Here is a 22,550-nt window from a genome sequence, read left to right on the forward strand (position 1 = left end):
ATACAATCAAAAATCTATTTGGCAAACGCTGTTAGGAAAAAGTATCAGTGAGCAAAAACGCTCAAAATCTCATTTAGTTTATACTCTCTGGCACAATTGTGAGGACATTCAAAATGCTTACTCTTTAGTTGCTGTGAGGTTGATTTCTAAAAACTGGCCTTAGTGATGATAATCTACCCTTTGGGGTAGACTACGTCAAAATATCAAGTATCTGACTCCTCAAGCCAATTCTGTTTTCAACTGTGACAATTATTTCCTGTTTATACTCTTAAAAAATACATGTAGTTGATAAACACTTCCGAACACCAATTCTGAAAACCTTACACGTAACGATGTATTTATACACCTGCACTGGTATGTATTTATGTCTCATGCAAAAGTGTTTTGTGCTTTTATCATGAGGAAACGATAGTAATTTACCAAGTTATTTTTAATCTTTGGTCTTAACAAAACTTCAGTAGTAAATCATGGACTAACTCCCAAACTCTTCTTTTTTTTTCTTAACTTCCTGCCTTTGACATGATCCTTGGACTGAATCTGGGGCTCATTCATACTTATTAACTGGAGAGAAAAGGATAAACAAACAACCCTATTAAAATTGGCATTTATCTTTGGTTTCTCTGGGGTATGCCTGTCATCTAGCAGCCTAATTCAGCTTGGCATGGCAAAAAGCCAAAATCATCTTGAAAGCCGGTTCTCCCCGTTTCAGCAGCCTATGAAACAAAATACATTGCAAAAAGCAGAGAGTATGGTCTGAAATAAAGCAGGTTCTCCAGCTAGTACCTCAAAGAGATGGCACCCAGAGGGGCCCACCTCTACCACAACCTGGCTGGCGGGGCTTCTGGGGACACGGAGTCCCGACTTCTAATCCCAAGTTTAGCATCAAGTTCAGCGTACTCTTCAAGACCAATCAACTTCTCGGGACTTGGGACCAGCTCCATGACCTCTTGAATGTCAGGGTGGCGCAAGGCAGGGATCCATCCTGATGGGAAACTTGCAGGTGAACCAGTGTGCATCCGGCCTTACCATTCAGAGAAATGAAACCACTGGTCCCTTGATAAATCAAATTAAACAGATTGAAGATGGACCATCCCCAGAAGCTTTTGAGTGTTTCAAGTGACATCGTCATCTGCTACCTTGTAAATTGGTGCAAACAACCAACAGTGGGCAAATTACACTAATGCTGGATAAATGCCATCTTACCGTCTGTCAGTGTACCGGCCATCATGCTGTCACATACATTACTGGAACATTTCATGGTACCTCGGACATGGCACATTTCATGGTTTTATAGGAGGAATAACTAGAAGTGGAAACCTAGAGATCCAGTGGGAGTACTGCTAGCTGTTCACCAAAGAGCCATTGTCCCTTCTGTCACGTAGAGGGGCTGTGAGGGAGAAGCTCCTGTCCGGGGTCTACATTTCCAGCTCCCCTTGTATCTGGGCAAGACCTTGAGATGTAAGAGAGCTAACATGTATCACTTCTTTGCCCAGATGTTTAGGAAGCAAGTGTGTGTTTCCCACACCTCTTATCTCTCCACTGTTGGCTGGATGTCAATGCCCAATGTGACTTTGGAAATCACATGGCCTGGCCTCTGTCAGTGGAGGTTCCTGAAGGGTGACAGATAGAGAGCCTTCCCTCCATGCAAATGGTCTACATTACTAGCACTGGACCGTGATATGAGTTACAAAGGAACTCTAATTCAGTGGCATTTCTATAATTTAGGGGATTGTTCCAACAGCTAACTCTGTTCTATCAGCGTCAGCATGTCATAAACACAATAGAAACTTTAAATTAAATCTGTTCCTCGTTGGTCCTTTTTCTGTGTCTATAATCTAAGAGGCGTAGATTTAATTTTATAATATTAGTCCATGCAGAGCAGTAGAGCAAAAGTGATTAAAGGATATTAAATAAGTCCTCTTAAAGACAATTAAAGTAACAGTGTTTTACTTTGTTTAGGGAAGAAAAAGCACAAAGGAGGCTGTTTAAACTGTCCGTGAATATATGAAGGTCCTAAAACTTTTATATTGCAGATACTGAGAAACTATTTCTCAACTTCTCTAAATATAAACCAAACAAATACCGAAGATTTACGTGATGGTATAAAAAATAACACTGTACCTAGACCACAGGGAAGACTGAAAATAGAGTTTTTGAAACTTATAGTTACCAGTGGGGAAAAGGGAGGGAGGGATAAACTGGGAGATTGGGATTGATATATACACACTAGTACATATAAAATAGATAAACAACAAGGACCTACTGTATAGCACAGGGAACTCTTCTCAATACTCTGTAATGGCGTATATGGGAAAATAATCTAAAAAAGAGTGGATATATGTATGTGTATAACTGATTCACTTTGCTGTACACCTGAAACTAACACAACATTATAAATCAACTAGACCCCAATAAAATTTGTTTAAATGGCAGCAGCATAGTAAGTAGTGGGTTAAAACCTCAGCTTTTAAAATTCACCATCTCTTTGACTCATTAAAAGCAAATTACATTTTTAGGGAAAAAAAATAGAAAATAGAATTTTTGAGAGAATCTGACTCTTAGTAGGTGAGGCTGGAAATCTACTTTTCTAGCAGGCACCCCCAGGGGGTTTTGATGTACGTGGTCATGGGCCACACCACGAGCAATGTGTAAAGATGGTTAGACAGTGAAATACGCCACTTTGTGAGGTTGTCACATTTCCTTCCTAGAAGAAAGTAGAACTGGGAATGTTTCTCATCCACAGGGTGGAAAACAAACTCGGTCGACAAATATTACAGACCTCTGGGAACCCAGACAGGTAAGACATGACTCCAATCCTTAAGCAGCTCACGGTCTTAGGAAGAGTGACTGTGAATGTATATCCGTGTGTGTGTGTGTGTGTGTGTGTGTGTGTGTGTGTGTGTGCGCGCGTGTGCGCGCACCCATATGCAGAGTAGGTTGTGAGGAAGAGGAGGGAACCAAGATGATTCCAGGTTAAATTGGGCGAGATAAGCTCTCACCCCGTGGGTGGGCAGATGTCCCCCAGTGTGGCCCCTGGTACCCCGATCTCTCCCGGGCATCCTTGTCCTGGAACACAGTCTCCAGATAATGTTACCACCAACCAAGATACAGAATGAAACAGAGGCACTCAACCGTATTCAAGAAGCAAAAGCAGTTCACTTTTACATATTTTACATATCAAACTTCCATGTGAAAGTGATGGGAAGAAAAGACGCTAAGGCAAACAAAAAAAAATTTATAAAACCACATGGCTGTATGGGGAGCTCCTGTTTAATGGGTAGTTTCAGTCTGGGATGATGAAAAGGTTCTGGAGATGGATGATGGTGATGATCATACAACAATGTGAGTGGACTTATTACCCCTGAACTATACACTTAAAAATGGCAAATTTTGTTACATATATTTTACCACAATAAATAAACCACAGCTATAAGAACTAGACACAGCATAGAGAACAAATGTATGGATACCAAGGGGGAAGGCGGGGTGGGATGAATTGGGAGATTGGCACTGACATATATACACTATTGATACTATGTATAAAATAGATAAACTAATGAGAACCTACTGTATAGCACAGGGAACGCTACTCAATGCTCTGTGGTGACCTAAATGAGAAGGAAATCCAAAAAAAAGAGGGGATATATGTATACGTATAGCTGATCCACTTTGCTGTACAGTATAAACTAACACAATATTGTAAAGCAACTATACTCCAATAAAAATTAAAACAAACAAACATGGTTATAGATTTTCCTTCTAACTCCATAAGTTAATGAATATAATAGGATAGTTTCCAGAAAAAAAATTCAAAGTACACCGTACACTCTCTCATCAATACACTCTGTGTCTCATAAATACACTCTGTGCCCTTGAAAAGTCAGGAAAACATTAATTTATTCAACATATATATATATATATATATATATATATTTTTAATAAGCAACCACTATGGCCCAGACACTGTTCTAGGTACTGAAGAGATAGTAGTGAGCACAATAAAATCCTGCCCTCATACAGCACTTATTTATTCATCTCCTCATACACTCAACAAATATTTATTAAATGTCTATCACTTGCCAAGTTCTACACTGGACACCAGAGATATAATGGTGAAAACACAGTGAAAATATCCGCAAACCAGACCCTTCCTTGCCCTCATGAAGCTTCTAGGAGACTGCAGGAGACAGATATTGTTTAAATAATCACAGAAATGAGTATAACATATCAACTTTGAAAAGCCGTCAAAGCAGAGATGCTTGGAGCTCCTAGAGTGTGGTGATGGGAATTGGCTTCATCAAGGGGGCTGGTCTTTCTGAAGGAAAGAATGACTGAGCTGAGTTGTGATGAACGGGGCTGGGAGGAAGTGTGGCCTGAGCAGAGCAGAGGGAAAGGGGAGTGGCCCCAGGGAGGCTGGAGAAGCAGGCAGAGGTCCGGCCGTGCGGAGCCCTGGAGATGTTTCAGTCTTTACCTAAAGGACCCTGGGAACCCATGAATGCACTTTAATGAGGCTGGGGGTGGGAAACGAATGATTTCATCAGAAATAATATTTATTTTGCTGCTCTAACAATTTTAAAATGGCCAACTGAAAATGAGGGCAGAAACAAGTGAATTCCTATACCGTTATAAAAACAGGTGAAACTCTGAAGCTTTCAGATGAAGGGTAGTATTTAACATATCAAAGAATTATCATGATCAGATGAGAAATTAGGAACAGCACTTTTTAAAAAATTCTTTAGTGTTGATCAAAACACAGTCTCTCTATTCTATAATCTACTAATGAAGTTGAATTTGATTAAAAGTGAGTCACCTGAATTTGCAAGCCTGGTAAAGTAAGTTGCCTACACTTGATTAATACTGTTTCAAGTGGATACTTTGGCGGAAAAAGGGAAACCATTTGATCAAAGAAATGAAGTGTATTGAACTTCCCAAAATGTGATGACTTGGGCATCTTTCATTAACACGTAAGGTGCAAATGGGACAGTTAACTAAACACTGCACTAATTTGATTAGTATTTAAGAACTTGAACAAAGAATCAAACGCACAGCATTTCTTCCTTTAAAATATGGTTATCAGTGCTGATATACACTGTTGAATGGGAAAAAAAAATTCAGACTGGCATAATGCTGTGTGCTAAGAGCAGATATATAAGGGAAGAGGAAAAAACTCTACCTTCTGTATATAGTCAGGTTTGCCATATGCTGCCTATTTTAATGTGCACAGATTTAAACATTCAATAAGTAGGCGACAGACATTTCTGCATTTCAAATTCTGGACAAAAACAGGAGGTAAGGAAGCATCAAACTCTTGATTGTGTAGTTGAGCTGGTGTGACCCCTTAACAACATAGACCATCCCAGACTATCTCCCAAAGTTCAGGAAAGTTGTATAGACTTGACCCATATAATTTGCACAATTCACCTTTTCACCAAATTGTCATGATACAATTCAGATCTGTCAGTTCACTGTTCTGCTTAAATTACCTTAAGAATGCAATGTACATAGCCAGAAGAATGCTCCCAAGAATGCTTTAGCCACATTTTATTATAAACTACCAAAGCCCCCGTGACTTTATAGGTGCTGGGAACTACGGCTTATTTGCAGAGGTCTCTACTACTATCACTTTTGGGGACATAGCCTTAAATTTAATCTGACTTGATTTAAAACCTAGTAATTACATTCTATCAATTTACACTTTGGTCCTACAAATTTTAAAACAATTTTTAAATTGCATGTGCAAAATTCTTCTGATTTTAAAGCAAAGGTTTAAATGCCCAATGAAGTTGCCCAGTGGTATCAAAACTCTAGTTCATATTCTCAGCAGATGTTACAAACAGTAAGTCAGATTGTCAAGAAAGGGATGAAAATGCAGTGAATCAGATTTAAGAACAGTATAGAAGAATGAATGCATTTCCCATAAAGGAAAGGGAGAAAATCTCTTTTAAAAAATTAGAAGTATAATTTGTGTATCTTTTGCTGTTGTTGGCACTAAACCTATCTCACCAGAAAGACGAAATGGGAAGAGGTTTGAAAAACTTTGAAACATTCGAATAAAGACTAGACATTTCTTTTTTCTTTCTTTTTGCTATCAGTTTTCAAAGTTGGCAAGTCCTTTTTGTTTCAAAATTCTCTTTAGATGCTCTAGTTTTCTAGTCTCTTCTTGATACGGACATGAATTCACAAGCAGTCCCCTCACTTTTACTCTTCCCCACGACTTCCTGAGTAGTTGCCATGCTCATTGAACTGAATTTGAGGTCTTTTCATAATACTGCTCTGGAAGGAGAAAGGAATGAACCACAACAGAAACAAAACTAAATGGGTTCCAAGTACAACTTTGATGTCACTTCAGTGATGTTTCCATAATATTGACTAACACCCAGGACCTCCAAATGAGGATTGTGTCTCCATTTCTTAGTTGTCTATGCAAGCACTAATTTTCAACCTTAGTTGTATTGATTTTTTGAGCCAAAGGGAACTTTCTGAGCATAAAAAGGAAATGAAACAAAAAGCAAAGGAATCAAACAGGATTTCAGTTATGGCTTGGTAGAACCCCAAATCACACCTAAGCCTACCAATATAGATTTCTCCCTGGGGGTATCTGAGTTGAGTGGCCTAATCCTGGTCAATACCAAAATGGCTTTGGGAGTCTCAGACCTCTCAGGTCTCTAAATCAGCCTCCCAACTTGAGAGTTTGAAACCCTGGTCTTACAGAAACCTGAATACTATTAGTTCCAGGTCACTGACCAAAGTTAAGTCCAAATATGAAGTTGTCCATTTAAAAAGAGGTCATCTTTCATGCAACACGCCCTGTATTAAATGAACCATTATTTCTAAATAAAGCAATCAAATTGTGAATTCAATAGCTTACCAGGTGACATTACGCAAATCACTTCCTCGCTGGGTACAAAACGGAGTTAATAACCCTGACCTATTGCCTAAGGTCTCTGGGAACAATTCATTTAGGAATTGTCTAAGCGCTGTATAAATGTTACTGGCGTTATAAAAGCTCGGTTTTATTGTCATTGGAACACCACCATCCTAAAAAGGAATTCAGAGGTTTGGTCAGAGGTGAACTAACAAGGCAAGGTCTATGCTAATACAAGTGCCCTCTGACCTTGGATCACTGAGCTTGAAAAATCACACAGATCAGAATGTAAATGAAGTTTGCATTTTCAGAGACACAGTTTTTGTTAATTTCTTTCCTATTCAAGTCCTTTGCTTTGAAAATCATTACTCTGGAAGCAAAACAACCATTCCATTTTCAATCCCCCCCCCCTTTTTGTTTTGTATTATTCTCACTGCTATCCCCGGCATCATTTGGATTAAAGCATGACACTGAAGGCATCCAAGGCCTTTCTTTCTGAATCAACTATCTGGCACACCCAGGAAACATGCCTGTGAGTAGACATGGGCTGTGCAGAAATCAAATTTCTTTCCTTTTCAGGTTTTTAAAAAATTATGTGATTCCCAGACTGTCATCACGTTTAGAGAAAGTCAGTTCCCTTTCCCCAGTTAAATTTCCATGATTCATTTGTTTATCTGACAAATAGTTACTGAGTACCTAGTCTGTACCAGGCACTGTCCCAGGTGCTGGAGAGAGCAATGAATCAACAAGGCAGAAATCCCCGCTCTCATGTAGCTTATATTCTAGTGGGTGAAGACAAGTAGAAAGCAAGATAAATAATTCAATAAACAGAATATGTTCGAATTAAAAAACAAAGTACGGTGAGAGGATGGGAGGGCAGAGATGGGGAGGGGTTGACATTCTAAATATGATGGTCAGGGGAAAACTTGAGAAGGTGTGATCTGAGTACAGCTTTGAGGGAGGTGAGTGTGAGAGCTACTGGGGAAGGGTTTTGCAGGTAAGGCGAGAGTTCCAGGGACATGGAAGGGCCCTGAGGTATGAGTCTGCGTGTTTGAGAACACCAAGAAGGTCAGGGTGGCTGAAGGGAGTGAGCAAGGGAGACAAAAGCAGGAGATGAAAGCAGAGACGGAATGGGGTACCAGATGAGCTTGGGCTGGTACATCATTGCAAGGCCTCTGGCTTTCACTCTGAGTGAAGTGGAAAGCCCTTGAGAGGTTCTGAGAAGAAGAGTGACATGATCTGAGGTCCATTTGAAAGGCTAAAACAGGCTGCATTGAGAATAGGCTGCAGGGGAGCACAGAAGAGACAGGAAAAATGATGTAAAAGGCTACTGCAATAGCTCAGAGCAGATATTAGTGGCTTGATCCACTGGGGGTGGCACAGGGGTAGAGCTTCACAGCTTCCAGTCAGTAATCACATCCTTTTCTTCATCTAGCTGTGGTTTCTTATGTGAATTAGTTCATTCTCTGAGAAAGTAATTTTTCTTTAAAGCATTCCCTTCCATACCCTTCCTGTCAATAATAACACTTTCCCTCCCATCACAACATCTTAGGTAGGGTCAAAACATGCTACATTTGGATGTAGTCAAGTCAGCAAGTAAACTACAGTTAAAAGATAAACTGAGGGGGCTTCCCTGGTGGCGCAGTGGTTGAGAGTCCGCCTGCTGATGCAGAGGACATGGGTTCGTGCCCCGGTCCGGGAAGATCCCACATGTCGCGGAGCGGCTGGGCCCGTGAGCCGTGGCCGCTGAGCCTGCGCTCCGCAACGGGAAAGGCCATGACAGTGAGAGGCCCGCGTACCTCAAAAAAAAAAAAAAAAAAAAAGATAAACTGAGGCATGTTAAAATTGTTTATTATTTGAGAGAAAATCTATTAAAATCAGGCAACACCCAACCTAGCAGCTAGAAAGGGGCTCCAAGGAGCTGTGCAAAATGAAAGACCTTGATAGGCAGAAGGGAGCAGGAATAAGGAAGTTACACCAGGAAAACAGCAGGTTAGTTATTACAAAGTTACTTTCCTTTAGGGAGTAGCAGGGTCTATCAGGCAGGTTACCTCACTAGGGCTGACCAGGTAACTCTTCATTGGCTGGTTTAAGATTCCACTTCTGTGCAAATCAAAACTACAATGAGATACCATCTCACACTGGTCAGAATGGCCATCGTTAGAAAGTCTACAAATAACAAATGCTGGAGAGGGTGTGGAGAAAATGGAACCCTCCTACACTGTTGGTGGTAATGTAAATGGGTGCAGCCACTATGGAAAACAATATGTAGGGTCCTTAAAAAACTAAAAACAGAGCTACCATATGATCCAGCAATCCCACTCCTGGGCATATATCTGGACAAAACTATAATTCAAAAAGATACATGCACCCCTACATTCATAGCAGCACTATTTACAAGACATGGAAGCAACCTAAGTGTCCATCAACAGATGAATGGATAAAGAAAATGTAGTAGATGTATATACAATGGAATACTACTCAGCCATAAAAAGGACTGAAATAATGCCATTTGCAGCAAAATGGATGGACCTAGAGATTATAATACTAAGTGAAGTAATCAGACAAAGACAAATACCATGTGATATCACTTACACGTGGAATCTAACATATGACACAAATGAACTTACCTATGAAACAGACTCACCTAGAGAACAATTTTTGGTGGCCAAGGGGGAGGGAAGTGAGGGAGGGATGAATTGGGAGTTTGGGATTAGCAGACGCATACTGTTACATACAGACTGGATAAACAACAAGGTCCTACTGTATAACACAGGGAACTATATTCAATAGCCTGTGATAAACCATAATGGAAAACAATTTTTAAAAGAACATATATATGTTGTAAAGCAGAAACTAACACACCATTGTAAAGCAATTATACTCCAATAAAGATGTTAAAAAAAGGAACATATATATATATAATATGTATATATATATGTATAACTGAATCACTTTGCTGTACAGCAGAAATTAACACAACATTGTAAATCAACTATACTTCAACAAAATAAATTTAAAAAACAACAGGTGATACAAAAAAAGATTTCATTTCTAGGAGAGCTGAAACTGCAATTAAGTCTCAGTTTGGTGACATTAGGCTTATTTAGCATAAGTGACTCCATTTTCAGCCTGTTGTCTTTTATTTTTTTGAATTTTATTTTATTTTTTTATACAGCAAGTTCTTATTAGTTTTTTTTTTATTGGAGTATAACTGCTTTACAATCATGCGTTAGTTTCTGCTTTATAGCAAAGTGAATCAGCTATACATATACATATATCAGCATATCTCCTCCCTCTTGCATCTCCCTCCCACCCTCCATATCCCACCCCTCCTGGTGGACACAAAGCACTGAGCCGATCTCCCTGTGCTACGCGGCTGCTTACTACTAACTATCTATTTTACATTTGGTAGTGTATATATGTCCATGCCACTCTCTCACTTCGTCCCAGCTTACCCTTCCCCCTCTCTGTGTCCTCAAGTCCATTCTCTTTGTCTGCATCTTTATTCCTGTCCTGCCCCTAGGCTTTTCAGAAACTTTTTTTTTTTTTTTTAGGATTCCATATATACGTGTTAGCATACAGTATTTGTTTTCCTCTTTCTGACTTACTTCACACTGTATGACAGACTCGAGGTCCACCCACCTCACTACAAATAACGCAATTATGTTTCTTTTTATGGCTGAGTAATATTCCATTGTATATATGTACCACATCTTCTTTATCCATTCATCTGTTGATGGACACTTGGGTTGCTTCCATGTCCTGGCTATTGTAAATAGAGCTGCAGTGAACATTGTGGTACACGCCTCATTTTGAATTATGGTTTTCTCAGGGTATATGCCCAGTAGTGGGATTGCTGGGTGGTATGGTAGTTCTATTTTTAGTTTTTTAAGGAAACTCCATACTGTTCTCCATAGTGGCTGTATCAATTTACATTCCTACCTACAGTGCAAGAGGGTTCCCTTTTCTCCACGCCCTCACCAGCATTTATTGTTTGTAAATTTTTTGAAGATGGCCATTCTGACTGGTGTGAGGTAATAGCTCACTGTAGTTTTGATTTGCATTTCTCTAATGATTAGTGATGTTGAGCAGCTTTTCATGTGCTTCTTGGCCATCTGTATGTCTTCTTTGGAGAAATGTCTATTTAGGTCTTCTGGCCATTTTCTGATTAGGCTGTTTGTTTTTTTAATATTGAGCTGCATGAGCTGTTTAAATATTTTGGAGATTAGTCCTTTGTCTGTTGATTAGTTTGCAAATATTTTCTCCCATTCTGAGGGTTGTCTTTTCATCTTGTTTGTAGTTTCCTTTGCTTTGTAAAAGCTTTTAAGTTTCATTAAGTCCCATTTGTTTATTTTTGTTTTTATTTCCATTACTCTAGGAGGTAGATCAAAAAAGATCTTGCTGTGATCTATATCAAAGAGTGTCCTTCCTATGTTTCCCTGTAAGAGTTTTATGGTGTCTTGTCTTACATTTAGGTCTGTGATCCATTTTGAGTTTATTTTTGTGTATGGTGTTAGGGAGTGTTCTGATTCCATTCTTTTACATGTAGCTGTCCAGTTTTCCCAGCCCTGCTTATCGAAGAGACAGACTTTTCTCCATTGTATATCCTTGCCTCCTTTTTCATAGATTAGTTGACCATAGGTGCATGGGTTTATCTCTGGGCTTTCTATCCTGTTCCATTGATCTATATTTCTGTTTTTGTGCCAGTACCATATTGCCTTGATTACCGTAGCTTTGTAGTATAGTCTGAAGTTAGGGAGCCTGATTCCTCCAGCTCCGTTTTTCTTTCTCAAATGGCTTTGCCTATTCAGGGTCTTTTGTGTTTCCATACAAACTGTGAAATGTTTTGTTCTAGTTCTGTGAAAAATGCCATTGGTAGTTTGATAGGGATTACATTGAATCTGTAGATTGTTTTGGGTAGTAGAGTCATTTTCACAATATTGATTCTTCCAATCCAAGAACATGGTATATCTCTCCATCTGTTTGTGTCATCTTTGATTTCTTTCATCAGTGTCTGAGTATAGGTCTTTTACCTTCTTAGGTAGGTTTATTCCTAGGTATTTTATTCTTTTTGTTGCAATGGTGAATGTGATTGTTTCCTTAATTTCTCTTTCTGATCTTTCATTGTTAGTGTATAGAAATGCAAGAGATTTCTGTGCATTAATTTTGTACCCTGAAACTTTACCAAATTCATTGATTAGCTCTAGTAGTTTTCTGGTGGCATCTTCAGGATTTTCTATGTATAGTATCATGTCATCTGCAAACAGTGACAGTTTTACTTCTTCTTTTCAAATTTGTATTCCTTTTATTTCTCTTTCTTCTATGATTGCCGTGACTAGGACTTCCAAAACTATTTTGAATAATAGTGGCGAGAGTGGACATCCTTGTCTTGTTCCTGATCTTAGAGGAAATGCTTTCAGTTTTTCACCATTGAGAATGAAGCTTGCTGTAGGTTTGTCATATATGGCCTTTATTATGTTTAGATAGGTTCCCTCTATGCCCACTTTCTGGAGAGTTTTTATCATAAATAGGTGTTGAATTTTGTCAAAAGCTTTTTCTGTATCTATTGTGATGATTGCTGTCTTATTTTTAACACTACTCTCCAAAAGCACAAATGGGGCTTCCCTGGTGGCCCCATGGTTGAGAGTCCACCTGCCAATGCAGGGGACACGGGTTCGTGCCCCGGTCCGGGAAGATCCCACATGCCGCGGAGCGGCTGGGCCCGTGAGCCATGGCCACTGAGCCTGCGTGTCCGGAGCCTGTGCTCCGCAACGGGAGAGGCCACAACAGTGAGAGGCCCGCGTACCGCAAAAAAACAACCAAAAAAAGCACAAATGACTTGATACGGTTCTACTGAAGTTCTCAGTAAAGACACCTGCCACTCTTCAACAAGTACTGCATTGCAGTAGAGACTGTGGAGTGAAAGCCTCCCTCTGAAGAGGGTGGGGGGTAAGGAGGGATTGGAGTGGGTACAGAAGTCTGGGATGAGGCCAGTAGCTCTACAAATGTGCTTGCATTTCAAGTTTATTAAGTCCCATCAGTAATGCACAAAGACATGTTTGGAAGCAAATTGTTATTCTGTTTTCATATGTTCTTATGTGTCCCTAAGCCAAAGAAATGCTCACTGCCTTTTAACTCTTGTGTGTGTAAAATTTAGTACTCCTTTTTAAAAATCTTAGCTGGGGCTACTATAATCAGACACCATGTACCCAGCAAATCTAAGCCCTGAGCCCTGATTGCCAAGAAACAAGGACAGACACTCCCTTCTCCAAATAGAAAGGAGGTGGCTGCACTCAAGCATAACTCCATGTACGCTAGGAAGGTGATTGGCCATGCCAACAGCCAAAGAGAAGATTCTGAAATAGCCCTTGTGGGAAAAGGAGGAAACCACATCACTGCTTTCAACCAACCTAGAGGGAAAGTTCTTGGCAACTTCAGGACCTGTGGTGAAGGAGGAATGTGTAACAAGAGTTCTTGGATTACCATGGCGTGTTCTCTAGGTAGGTGGGAGAACTCTCACTTCTTATCTGGGTCTCATTTTTTGCAGAAGAATTGAGCATGAGAATTTCTTTTTTTTAAATTTATTTTATTGAAGTATAGTTGATTTACTATGTTGTGTTAATTTCTACTGTACAGCAAAGTGATTCAGTTATACATATACAGGTTTCTATATATTCTTTTTCATATTCCTTTCATTATGGCTTATCACAGGATATTGAATATAGTTCCTTGTACTATACAGTAGGACTTTGTTATTTATGCCGAGAATTTCATTCTGTAAATGAAGTGATATGTGGCCTTTATAAGTGGATTATTACTTTAAATAAATTATCTCTTTTATTCATTTTGGGGGACCAGAAAAAAAATACATTTAGAAAAACAAAGTTTTCCTGAGTTTGGGGTCCTATACTGTGTTCTAGTTCCTCCGAGTATTTGCATTGCCTGCTCCCTCATCTCCTTCAGGGTTTCATTCAATGTCATCTTCTCGATGAAACCTTCTGTGGCTGCCATGTCCCAAATGGCAACCTACATTCAACTCCCTATCTCCTTTACCTGCTTTATTTTTCTCCTTAGAACTAATCATCTAACATATTACATATTTGATCGATTGATTCTGCTTACAGTCTTGTGCACTGGAACATAGCTTCACAAGGACAGAAATTTTGTCTGCTTTGCTCATGCCGTATTCCCAGTTCCTAGAAAGATGACCAACACATCAACAAATATCTACTGAATGAATGAATGAGTTCCACAGCGCGCATCGAATTAACACAGTGTTAACTTGAAATGTTATAAGAGCAGTTTTGGCTAGCACATGCATACGAAGTTTTTCTGGAAGGATACACAGGAGACTGAACTTTAGCATTTACCTTGGGGGAGGGTTGAGGGGGAGAAATTTACATATTATTTCACAGCTGTGCTATTCACATCTTTAGATCATTGGAATTTTTATTGTCACTCAGAGATGTCTGGGTGATGTGAATTATGGGCCATTTAAAATTCTTTTAGGTACACAAATAAGAAATGCTGGAGAGGGTGTGGAGAAAAGGGAACCCTCCTACACAGTGGGTGGGAATGTTAAGTTGGTGCAGGTACTATGGAAAACAGTATGGAGGTTCCTCAAAAAAACTAAAAATAGAGTTACCATATGATCCAGCAATCCTACTCCTGGGTATATATCCGGACAAAACTCTAATTCAAAAAGATACATGCACCCCTGTGTTCATAGCAGCACTATTCACAATAGGTAAGACATGGAAACACATTAATGTCCATCAACAGATGAATGGATAAAGAAGATGTGGTACATTTATACAATGGAATACTATTCAGCCATAAAAAAGAATGAAATAATGCCATTTGTAGCAACGTGGATGGACTTAGAGATTACCATACTAAGTGAAGTCAGAAAGAGAAAGACAAATACCATATGATATCACTTATATATGGGATCTAAAATATGGCACAAATGAACATATCTATGAAACAGAAACAGACTCACAGATAGAGAACAGACTTGTGGTTGCCAAGGGGGAGAGGTGAAGGAGGGATGGATTGGGAGTTTGGGGTCAGCAGATGCAAACTCTTATATATGGAATGGATAAACAATGAGGTCCTACTGTATAGCACAGGGAATTATATTCAATATACTCTGATAAACCATAATGGAAAATAATATGAAAAAGAACATATGTATATGTATAACTGAACCACTTTCCTGCAAAGCAGAAATTAACACAACATTGTAAATCAACTATACTTCAATAAATAACATTATTTTTGCAATGTTCAATAGTAAGAAAACTAATAAATGTCCATTTAACATTAGTTAACCACATATATGTGTAAAAGACTACACATAAAGATACCCAGTGTATTTGATGAGACATGCAAAGTTAATACACAAAGATACATTGAATAACTCTTCTACTTTTTGAGTGCTCAAAGATCTCAAACATAACAGGATTAAAAAATCTGGCTTGAGAGGTATGTTGGTACCAAAGACAAGTGTAGCTAACAAGGACTTCCCAATAATCAGTGTACTCTGAACTCTGAAGAAGGAAGTAGGTGAGCGCATTCTTACAATTTTATTTACACTAATGACATGGTAGCGAGTATTTCAATGGAGGCCAAGGCTTGAAAGCATTTCAGTTCTCATTTGAATTTCAGGGCAAGGCTATTATGCAATAGAGTATCCATAATAAGATTTCCTGAGAAAAATGAAAAGAACTATGAAAAGCAGAGTATAGTCAGGAAAGTCAAAGAGAAGTAGGTTGACAAAACAGAATTAAACTCTAAGAGCATAGTTACTTAAAGAGAAGGAAAATTCAGAATGAAAAGAAGGCAGACATGGCAAGTGAATGCAACTTGTTAATGGCAGAAGTAAATACTATTCTTAATACGCCTCAGGGAAGCATGAGTCTTGGTAATATAAAGGGATAATTTATTGATTTGATAGTTTCTTTTCTGGAAAGGAATGTAAATATCAAATTTGAGAAAGATGCCCTGGACTCCTGTTTGAAATTAACTGAGCTATGCAAATTTCTCAAAAGAATCCAGGGACAAGGGAGAAAAGCCCTAAAGGGATGAAGACTTGTTTTGCACAGAGAAAAGGAAGGAAGCATGAACCTCATGAAATCATGTTGCCCTTCTCCCTCAATTCTTTTAACATCACTATGGGATTCTGGTATCTTTTTTCCTTTCTTCTCTCACCCGCTTGATTATTCCACTTTCCAGCCAAGGGCTTTGATTTTATTTTTAATCTACCTAACACCAGCTGTTGCTAGAGCCTTCCTATTAAAGGGCTTAGTTCAAAGAGTCTGATCATTAAAGCAAACACTGAGCACATGGAGGCAACACAGTGTTTTGGAAAGAGCACAGTCCGAATGCCCAAGTCAGAATCCAGCCCTGCACGTTCCTCGTTGGAGAGCTTGGAGCCCACTGCTGAATCTCACTCTTCTCATCCTTAAAATGGGGATAATAAGACCTGTCCTCTCTAGAGAGGATGCTTAGGAGGATCAAACCAGACAATGCAAACTGAAAAGCACTATAGACGAACGTTATAGCTTTTCTTATTCTCTTGATCTCTCTGAAATACAGGAGAATTAATACAGAAAGCATGGGGGAAATTCTTGAGCTAGTGCATAAAGAATGACAATAGGATTCTCTTTTTAATCAAAAAGGCAAATGGCTAAAGCTTATACCACACTTTGTGCATGGAAAGTACTGCATTACAATATAAAGAACAAGAGGAAGGGAGCAGATAAGGGAGAATAAGGCCTGGCTGGAAAACTGTTTTCAGGTAATACAAGAACGGCCCATGAGACCACTAAGAACAAATATCTATACACAGGATACCAAAATACATTAAAGTGACATTAACACATCCTGCTGCTGTACCCTGATAGAAAACAGAAACCTACCAGCACTTACTTTTCCCTGAACTGTGCTCACAGTTGACTAGCAAAAAATACTCCGAACTAAATCGTCATGCCCACACCCAAGTCTCTCTTTTAAGTGTTGAACAAGCTATGTGAAAGACACTGATTTTTGATGTAAACTCCTCGCACCAGATCAGCACACTAAATGAAACCAAATCAAAGAACAGAGACCAGACAGCTTGAGACCAGCCTTTACGGTTGGGATACAATTCTAAGTTTGGCTTCGGTTTTAAACAGATCATTAAAACGATATCTGAGGTGGGGGGGGGGGGACAAAGATCAATCCATCCCAGGAAGCAGTCACGCCTTGCTGCCCTCTGTACAGAAGCAAGCACAGATATTACCTTACAGAAGAAGTTATCTTACTGCTTCCCATTTCTGTCCAGGAGCAAAACGAAAATCTCAAACAGGGTGCCCATCCCAGCCCATTTCTGCAGATAAAACACTGGCATCTGATCCCTGCTGTGGCTGGACCCTGTGCAGTAAAATGGTAAAGTCCTCTCTGCCGAGATCCAAAGCTGCTCAGACCTCCGGGGCCTCCCAGGGTGATCAGCCTGGCTTTGTGGCAACACTATGGGGGTTAAACATTTCCCCATATCCACTGAGAAGCAAAAGAAATCTGTTTAGCTGCTCAGTTATTTAGCCAAATGCACAATAGGTTATGGTTTGGTAATATTGTTTTAAGAAAGTAACTGCCTTGGGATTAACAGATACATACTACTATATATAAAATAGATAACCAACAAGGACCCCACTGTACAGCACAGGGAACCCTACTCAATATTTTGTGACAACCTATATGGGAAAAGAATCTGAAAAAGGATGTTTATAAATATATAGATATAACCGAATCACTGTGCTGTACACCTGAAACTAACACAACATTGTAAATCAACTATTCTTCAATAAAACTTTTTTTTTTTTAAAAGAAAGCACCTGTCATATTTTCAGCTATAAGGGGAGAATGTAAGGTGTTACATAGTTTCTTTTTTTGAAACCTAGTGTTAACTTGAAACATTTTAGAATTCCTCTCTGGTCACTGCTTAAATATATTCTTTCTTTACAGGACACAATAACTGCTTGAGATGAGCTTGTTTTTTTCAGCATCAGGACCTACTTCATAAACATGTGTAGCCTGCCATCCAGATGACTCCCAACAATCATTTCTGCCTTTCTTCCTATCATGGCAGCCTAGAAACTATGTGCTTCAACTAATGTAATGTGAGATCTTAGTAAAAACAAGTATTATAACTATTTTTGTTTCCTTTTCCCTACCAACTTATTTCTCGATTTCATTCCTCCCATGGTCATTAGTATTTGCCTATCCAAGCTGTAAAAACTCTAAAAGGTTGGCGATTATTATTCTTGTAAGCCAGGTATTGTTTTTTATTAAGTCTTTATTGAATTTGTTACAATATTGCTTTTGTTTTGGTTTTTTGGCTGTGAGGCCCGTGGGATCCTAGCTTCCCGTTGAACCCACACCCCCTGCATTGGAAGGCGAAGACTTAACCACTGGACCACCAGGGAAGTCCCAAGCCAGATATTACTGATACATAAGTACACAAATAAAAATAATAAACAGTGAGCAGGTATTTTCATTAGAGTGCTAAATCTATCAGGGGTATATTTCATGTTAAGAAGACCTAAAGAAAGTAATGGAGGGTGTTCTAAAATACAGCATGTATTTTTATAGTAAGACCTCATTGTTGGCATTGCCACAAATCCTTAAGCCACTTGTTTTGGGTAAAATTTCTAATGATTATTTTCAAGCTTCAAGGTTCTCTAGAAAAGCTTCAAGAAAAGAAGTTTATAAGTCATTCACCAGCTATGATTCGAGATTAGAAAGTGTCCATTTACTAGATTTTCAATTACAGCGATTCACTTCCTAGGAGCAAACTGAAAAATCTGTTCCCCATTTATTATAGTGACTGTCAGGAACAATGGGTGGATATATTTCTTTGAAGCTCTTTTCAGCGCTTCTTAAGACTTGCTTAGAACCCTGCTTTTCTTCACAAAAGCACAACCAACATGTAACATCATCTCCTTCAAAGCATATTGTCAGGGAAATTAACAGTAACCAGAGCCACATGACCTTGGAAACCCAACCAAGTAGGGACATCAGAGAATCCTGACGGGGTTCTACCTCTGAACATCTGTTTCTCTGTCCTACTGAGCTTTGAATCATGCTTTAAAAAAACTTGAAGAATGTAAACTAATTTTCAGATTTCTTTTTCACTCTTTTAAACGATAAAACAAGTAGAGGGGGAAAGCCTTTAAAGTTATTTCCTCCTAATGACATATCTGCTGCTCTGTATGTATGTTATTAATGGTACCAGCTGATAGGAAACAGAAAAGAATCAGCTCCCCGAGTCACCAATATGGCACACACTGCTGGGGATAGAAACCAGGCTAGAGAGTAGGACTGCTACTTGTTATCCTTTTGGGTATTTTCCCATCATTTCTTGGGAGTGAATTCTCAAAATTTAAACCTTCCCATTGGAAAGTAGAATGTGCCTATGTCTTTCTATTAGTATGTTAACGTAACCTTTTATTTTCCTAGTGGGCTATTCCCACAGGTAGAAAAAAGGCTCACACACCAATGTGAAAGAAGGTTGTATTTTAAAGGACCGCGTAAGGACTACTTAAAATGGTGCTTTAAAGGGCAATTGTGTTCTGAACAGTCAGGGCTGAAAGGAGGAGAGACAAGTCTGATTATGCAGTTTGACTGACAGAGCCTAATCAGGATTATTTCAGCACACTGCTTCCCTACAGCCACAGACCCATTAAACGCTAAACGCTTCTGCGGGCCCACATCCTGCTCTGTCTCCCACTGTGACCTGTTACTTCTCCACAGTGGCCTTCTCAAAACACTTTTTGGTAAACGGAGGTACTGGGTTTTAACGGGCTCCTCCAAAGCCATCATCAAATCTGTCATTTTATGACAAGAGTGGGTACTGTCCCACTTTAAAACAGCATCATTGGGACTGCCCTGCAGAAGGGGGCCCTTAGAACTAATTCTTTTACTCTGCAATATGTTTTTATTAAGAAAAGTGGAAGTCGACAGCTATGCCTCCTTCCACAAAAGTTGCTCCGGCTTTGAAAACGTAATTTTGCAATGTCTCATTTTAAAATCATGAGGCTGTGAACTCTTAGCACCCTGCTGACCACTTCATTCTCAAAAAAGTAGCTCCAATTTGGGGACCACGTGACGGCGACTTACAGCACTGAAATGTACATTCTGCTTTCTGTTTCCTGTATCCAATCCTTCAGACTGTCCAGGGACATCTGGACATGTAACTGATTTCTGGCATGTAACTGGTTTTCTGTATGCTATGACTTGGTACCCATTTTAATTTAAGTACATAAAATATTAGATGTGCTTTGTAACAAATATACTTCATCATTTAAACCTACAATTATGCATCTAAATTTTGATTAAAATATGTACAGTCAGAAATTTTCCATTTTTTTAAATTGAAGTACAGTTGACTTAAAATGTTGTGTTAGTTTCTGGTATACAGCAAAGTGATTCATTTATGTGTGTGTGTGTGTGTGTGTGTGTGTGTGTATTCTTTTTCATTGTTATTTTCCATTATGGTTTATTACATATCCAATATGCATATCCAATATGGTTTATTACATATCCAATATGCAATATATTGGATATAGTTCCCTATGCTATACAGTGGCACCTTGTTGTTTATCTATTTTATATAGAGTAATTTATATCTGCTAATCCCAAACTCCTAATCAATCCTACCCTCTTTCCCTTTTGGTAACCATAAATTTGTTTTCTACGTCTGTGAGTCTATTTCTGTTTCATAAATTAGTTCATCTGTGTCATATTTTAGATGCACATATAAGTGATACATAATATTTGTCTTTCTCTGTCTGACTTACTTCATTTAGTATGATAATCTCTAGGTCCATCCATGTTGCTGTAAGTGGCATTATTTCAGTCTTTTTTATGGCTTTTTCCATTATTTATATACCACACCTTATTTATCCATTCATCTGTTGATAGACACGTAGGCTGCTTCCATGTCTTGGCTATTGTGAACAGTGCTGCTATGAACATAGGGGTGTGTGTATCTTTTTGAATTAGAGTTCTGTCTGGATATATGCCCAGGAGTGGAATTGCTGGATTACATGGCCACTCCATCTTTAGGTTTTTTGAGGAACCTCCATACTGTTTTCCATAGTGGCCGCACCAATTTACATTCCCATCAACAATATTGGAGGGCTCCTTTTCTCCACACCCTCTCCAGCAGTTGTTATTTGTAGACTTTTTAATGAAGGCCATTCTGACTGGTGCGAAGTGATACCTCATTGTAGTTTTGATTTGCATTTCTCTAATGATTAGCAATGTTGAACATCTTTTCATGTGCCTATTGGCCATCTGCATGTCTTCTCTGGATAAATGTCTATTTAGGCCTTCTGCCCAATAAAATTGCAGTTTTTAAAAATTTATTTTCTATCCAAATCTTACAGTTTGAAATATCATAACGCACATGTAGAATAGTCAACCTCTGTGCCTCTGTATCCTCATCTGTAAAATGCGGACAATACAAGACCCTCCTCATAAAGGTGCTATAAGAATTAAATGAGTTAATATTTGTAAATCACTTAGAACAATGCCTGGCACAGAGAAGATATTATGTGAGTGCTTGTATTAAATAAATGAAAATAAATAATATACCTTCTATAAATGAGCAAATTATTCTTTCAAAATGGAAGAGTCCTCCTACCCTGAACTATTAGTTTACCTTCATCATTTTTATCTTTGTCATTATTCTGCAGGCTCTTATATCTGCCCAAGTTCACATTCACTGCCAGTTTCCTGCAACATTTTATAAGTTCTCCCAGTGCAGAAATGATAGATGCTTTCCTTCTGAATTCCTTTACAGGAAGAAAAAAAAGGATGCCAATTAGCTAGTTGAATGTGAGATGAAGAATTTTGCTAAAGTAGGCCTAGAAAGCGAATGGAAAAAATGAATTAACTAAGCGTTTCTTTCTCCCACCCTGAAATTCTACGCTAGACCCACAAGCTCACAGGCGGCAGCGGGCATGTTTCTCAAAGCTGCGAATATGCATGGTGGAGACAAGTTAAGTGCCATGTCATTTGGTGAAAGTGTCACAAGAGCCATCTGTTTCTGTAAATACAGTACAGAGACCCAGGAATCCCACAGATAAATCTGATGGCACAGCAGACTGGCATCCTATTGCTTTTTCATAATTTACTGATGGGAAAAATGCCAAGATTCTAGAAAGGCACAGTGATGCTGAGTTAAGGAGGGAGATTGAGAGAAAATGTTTTTGAGGTGCATTGGTACACTTTTTTTTTTTTGCGGTAGGCGGGCCTCTCACTGTTGTGGCCTCTCCCATTGCGGAGCACAGGCTCCGGACACGCAGGCTCAGCGGCCATGGCTCTCGGGCCCAGCCGCTCCGCGGCATGTGGGATCTTCCCGGACCGGGGCACAAACCCGTGTCCCCTGCATCGGCAGGCAGGCTCCCAACCACTGTACCACCAGGGAAGCCCTGGTACACTTTTAAATATTTCAAGAGAACAGACTCTTTCTGAGCCTATGCACTATAAAAACAACAAAGCATTCATTAATTCTCAGCTCTTTCTCTTTCTCTCAATCCCCATCTCCCTCCCACTCCTGCCTCACCTATTCAGAGTATATACAGATTTTCCAAACCACTGCTTTTAAAAAAGAACTCTAGTATTGTTACAATTA

Source organism: Neophocaena asiaeorientalis, unplaced genomic scaffold, assembly GCF_003031525.2.
Source record: "Neophocaena asiaeorientalis asiaeorientalis breed wild unplaced genomic scaffold, Neophocaena_asiaeorientalis_V1.1 scaffold373, whole genome shotgun sequence".
Lineage (NCBI taxonomy): Eukaryota > Metazoa > Chordata > Mammalia > Artiodactyla > Phocoenidae > Neophocaena > Neophocaena asiaeorientalis.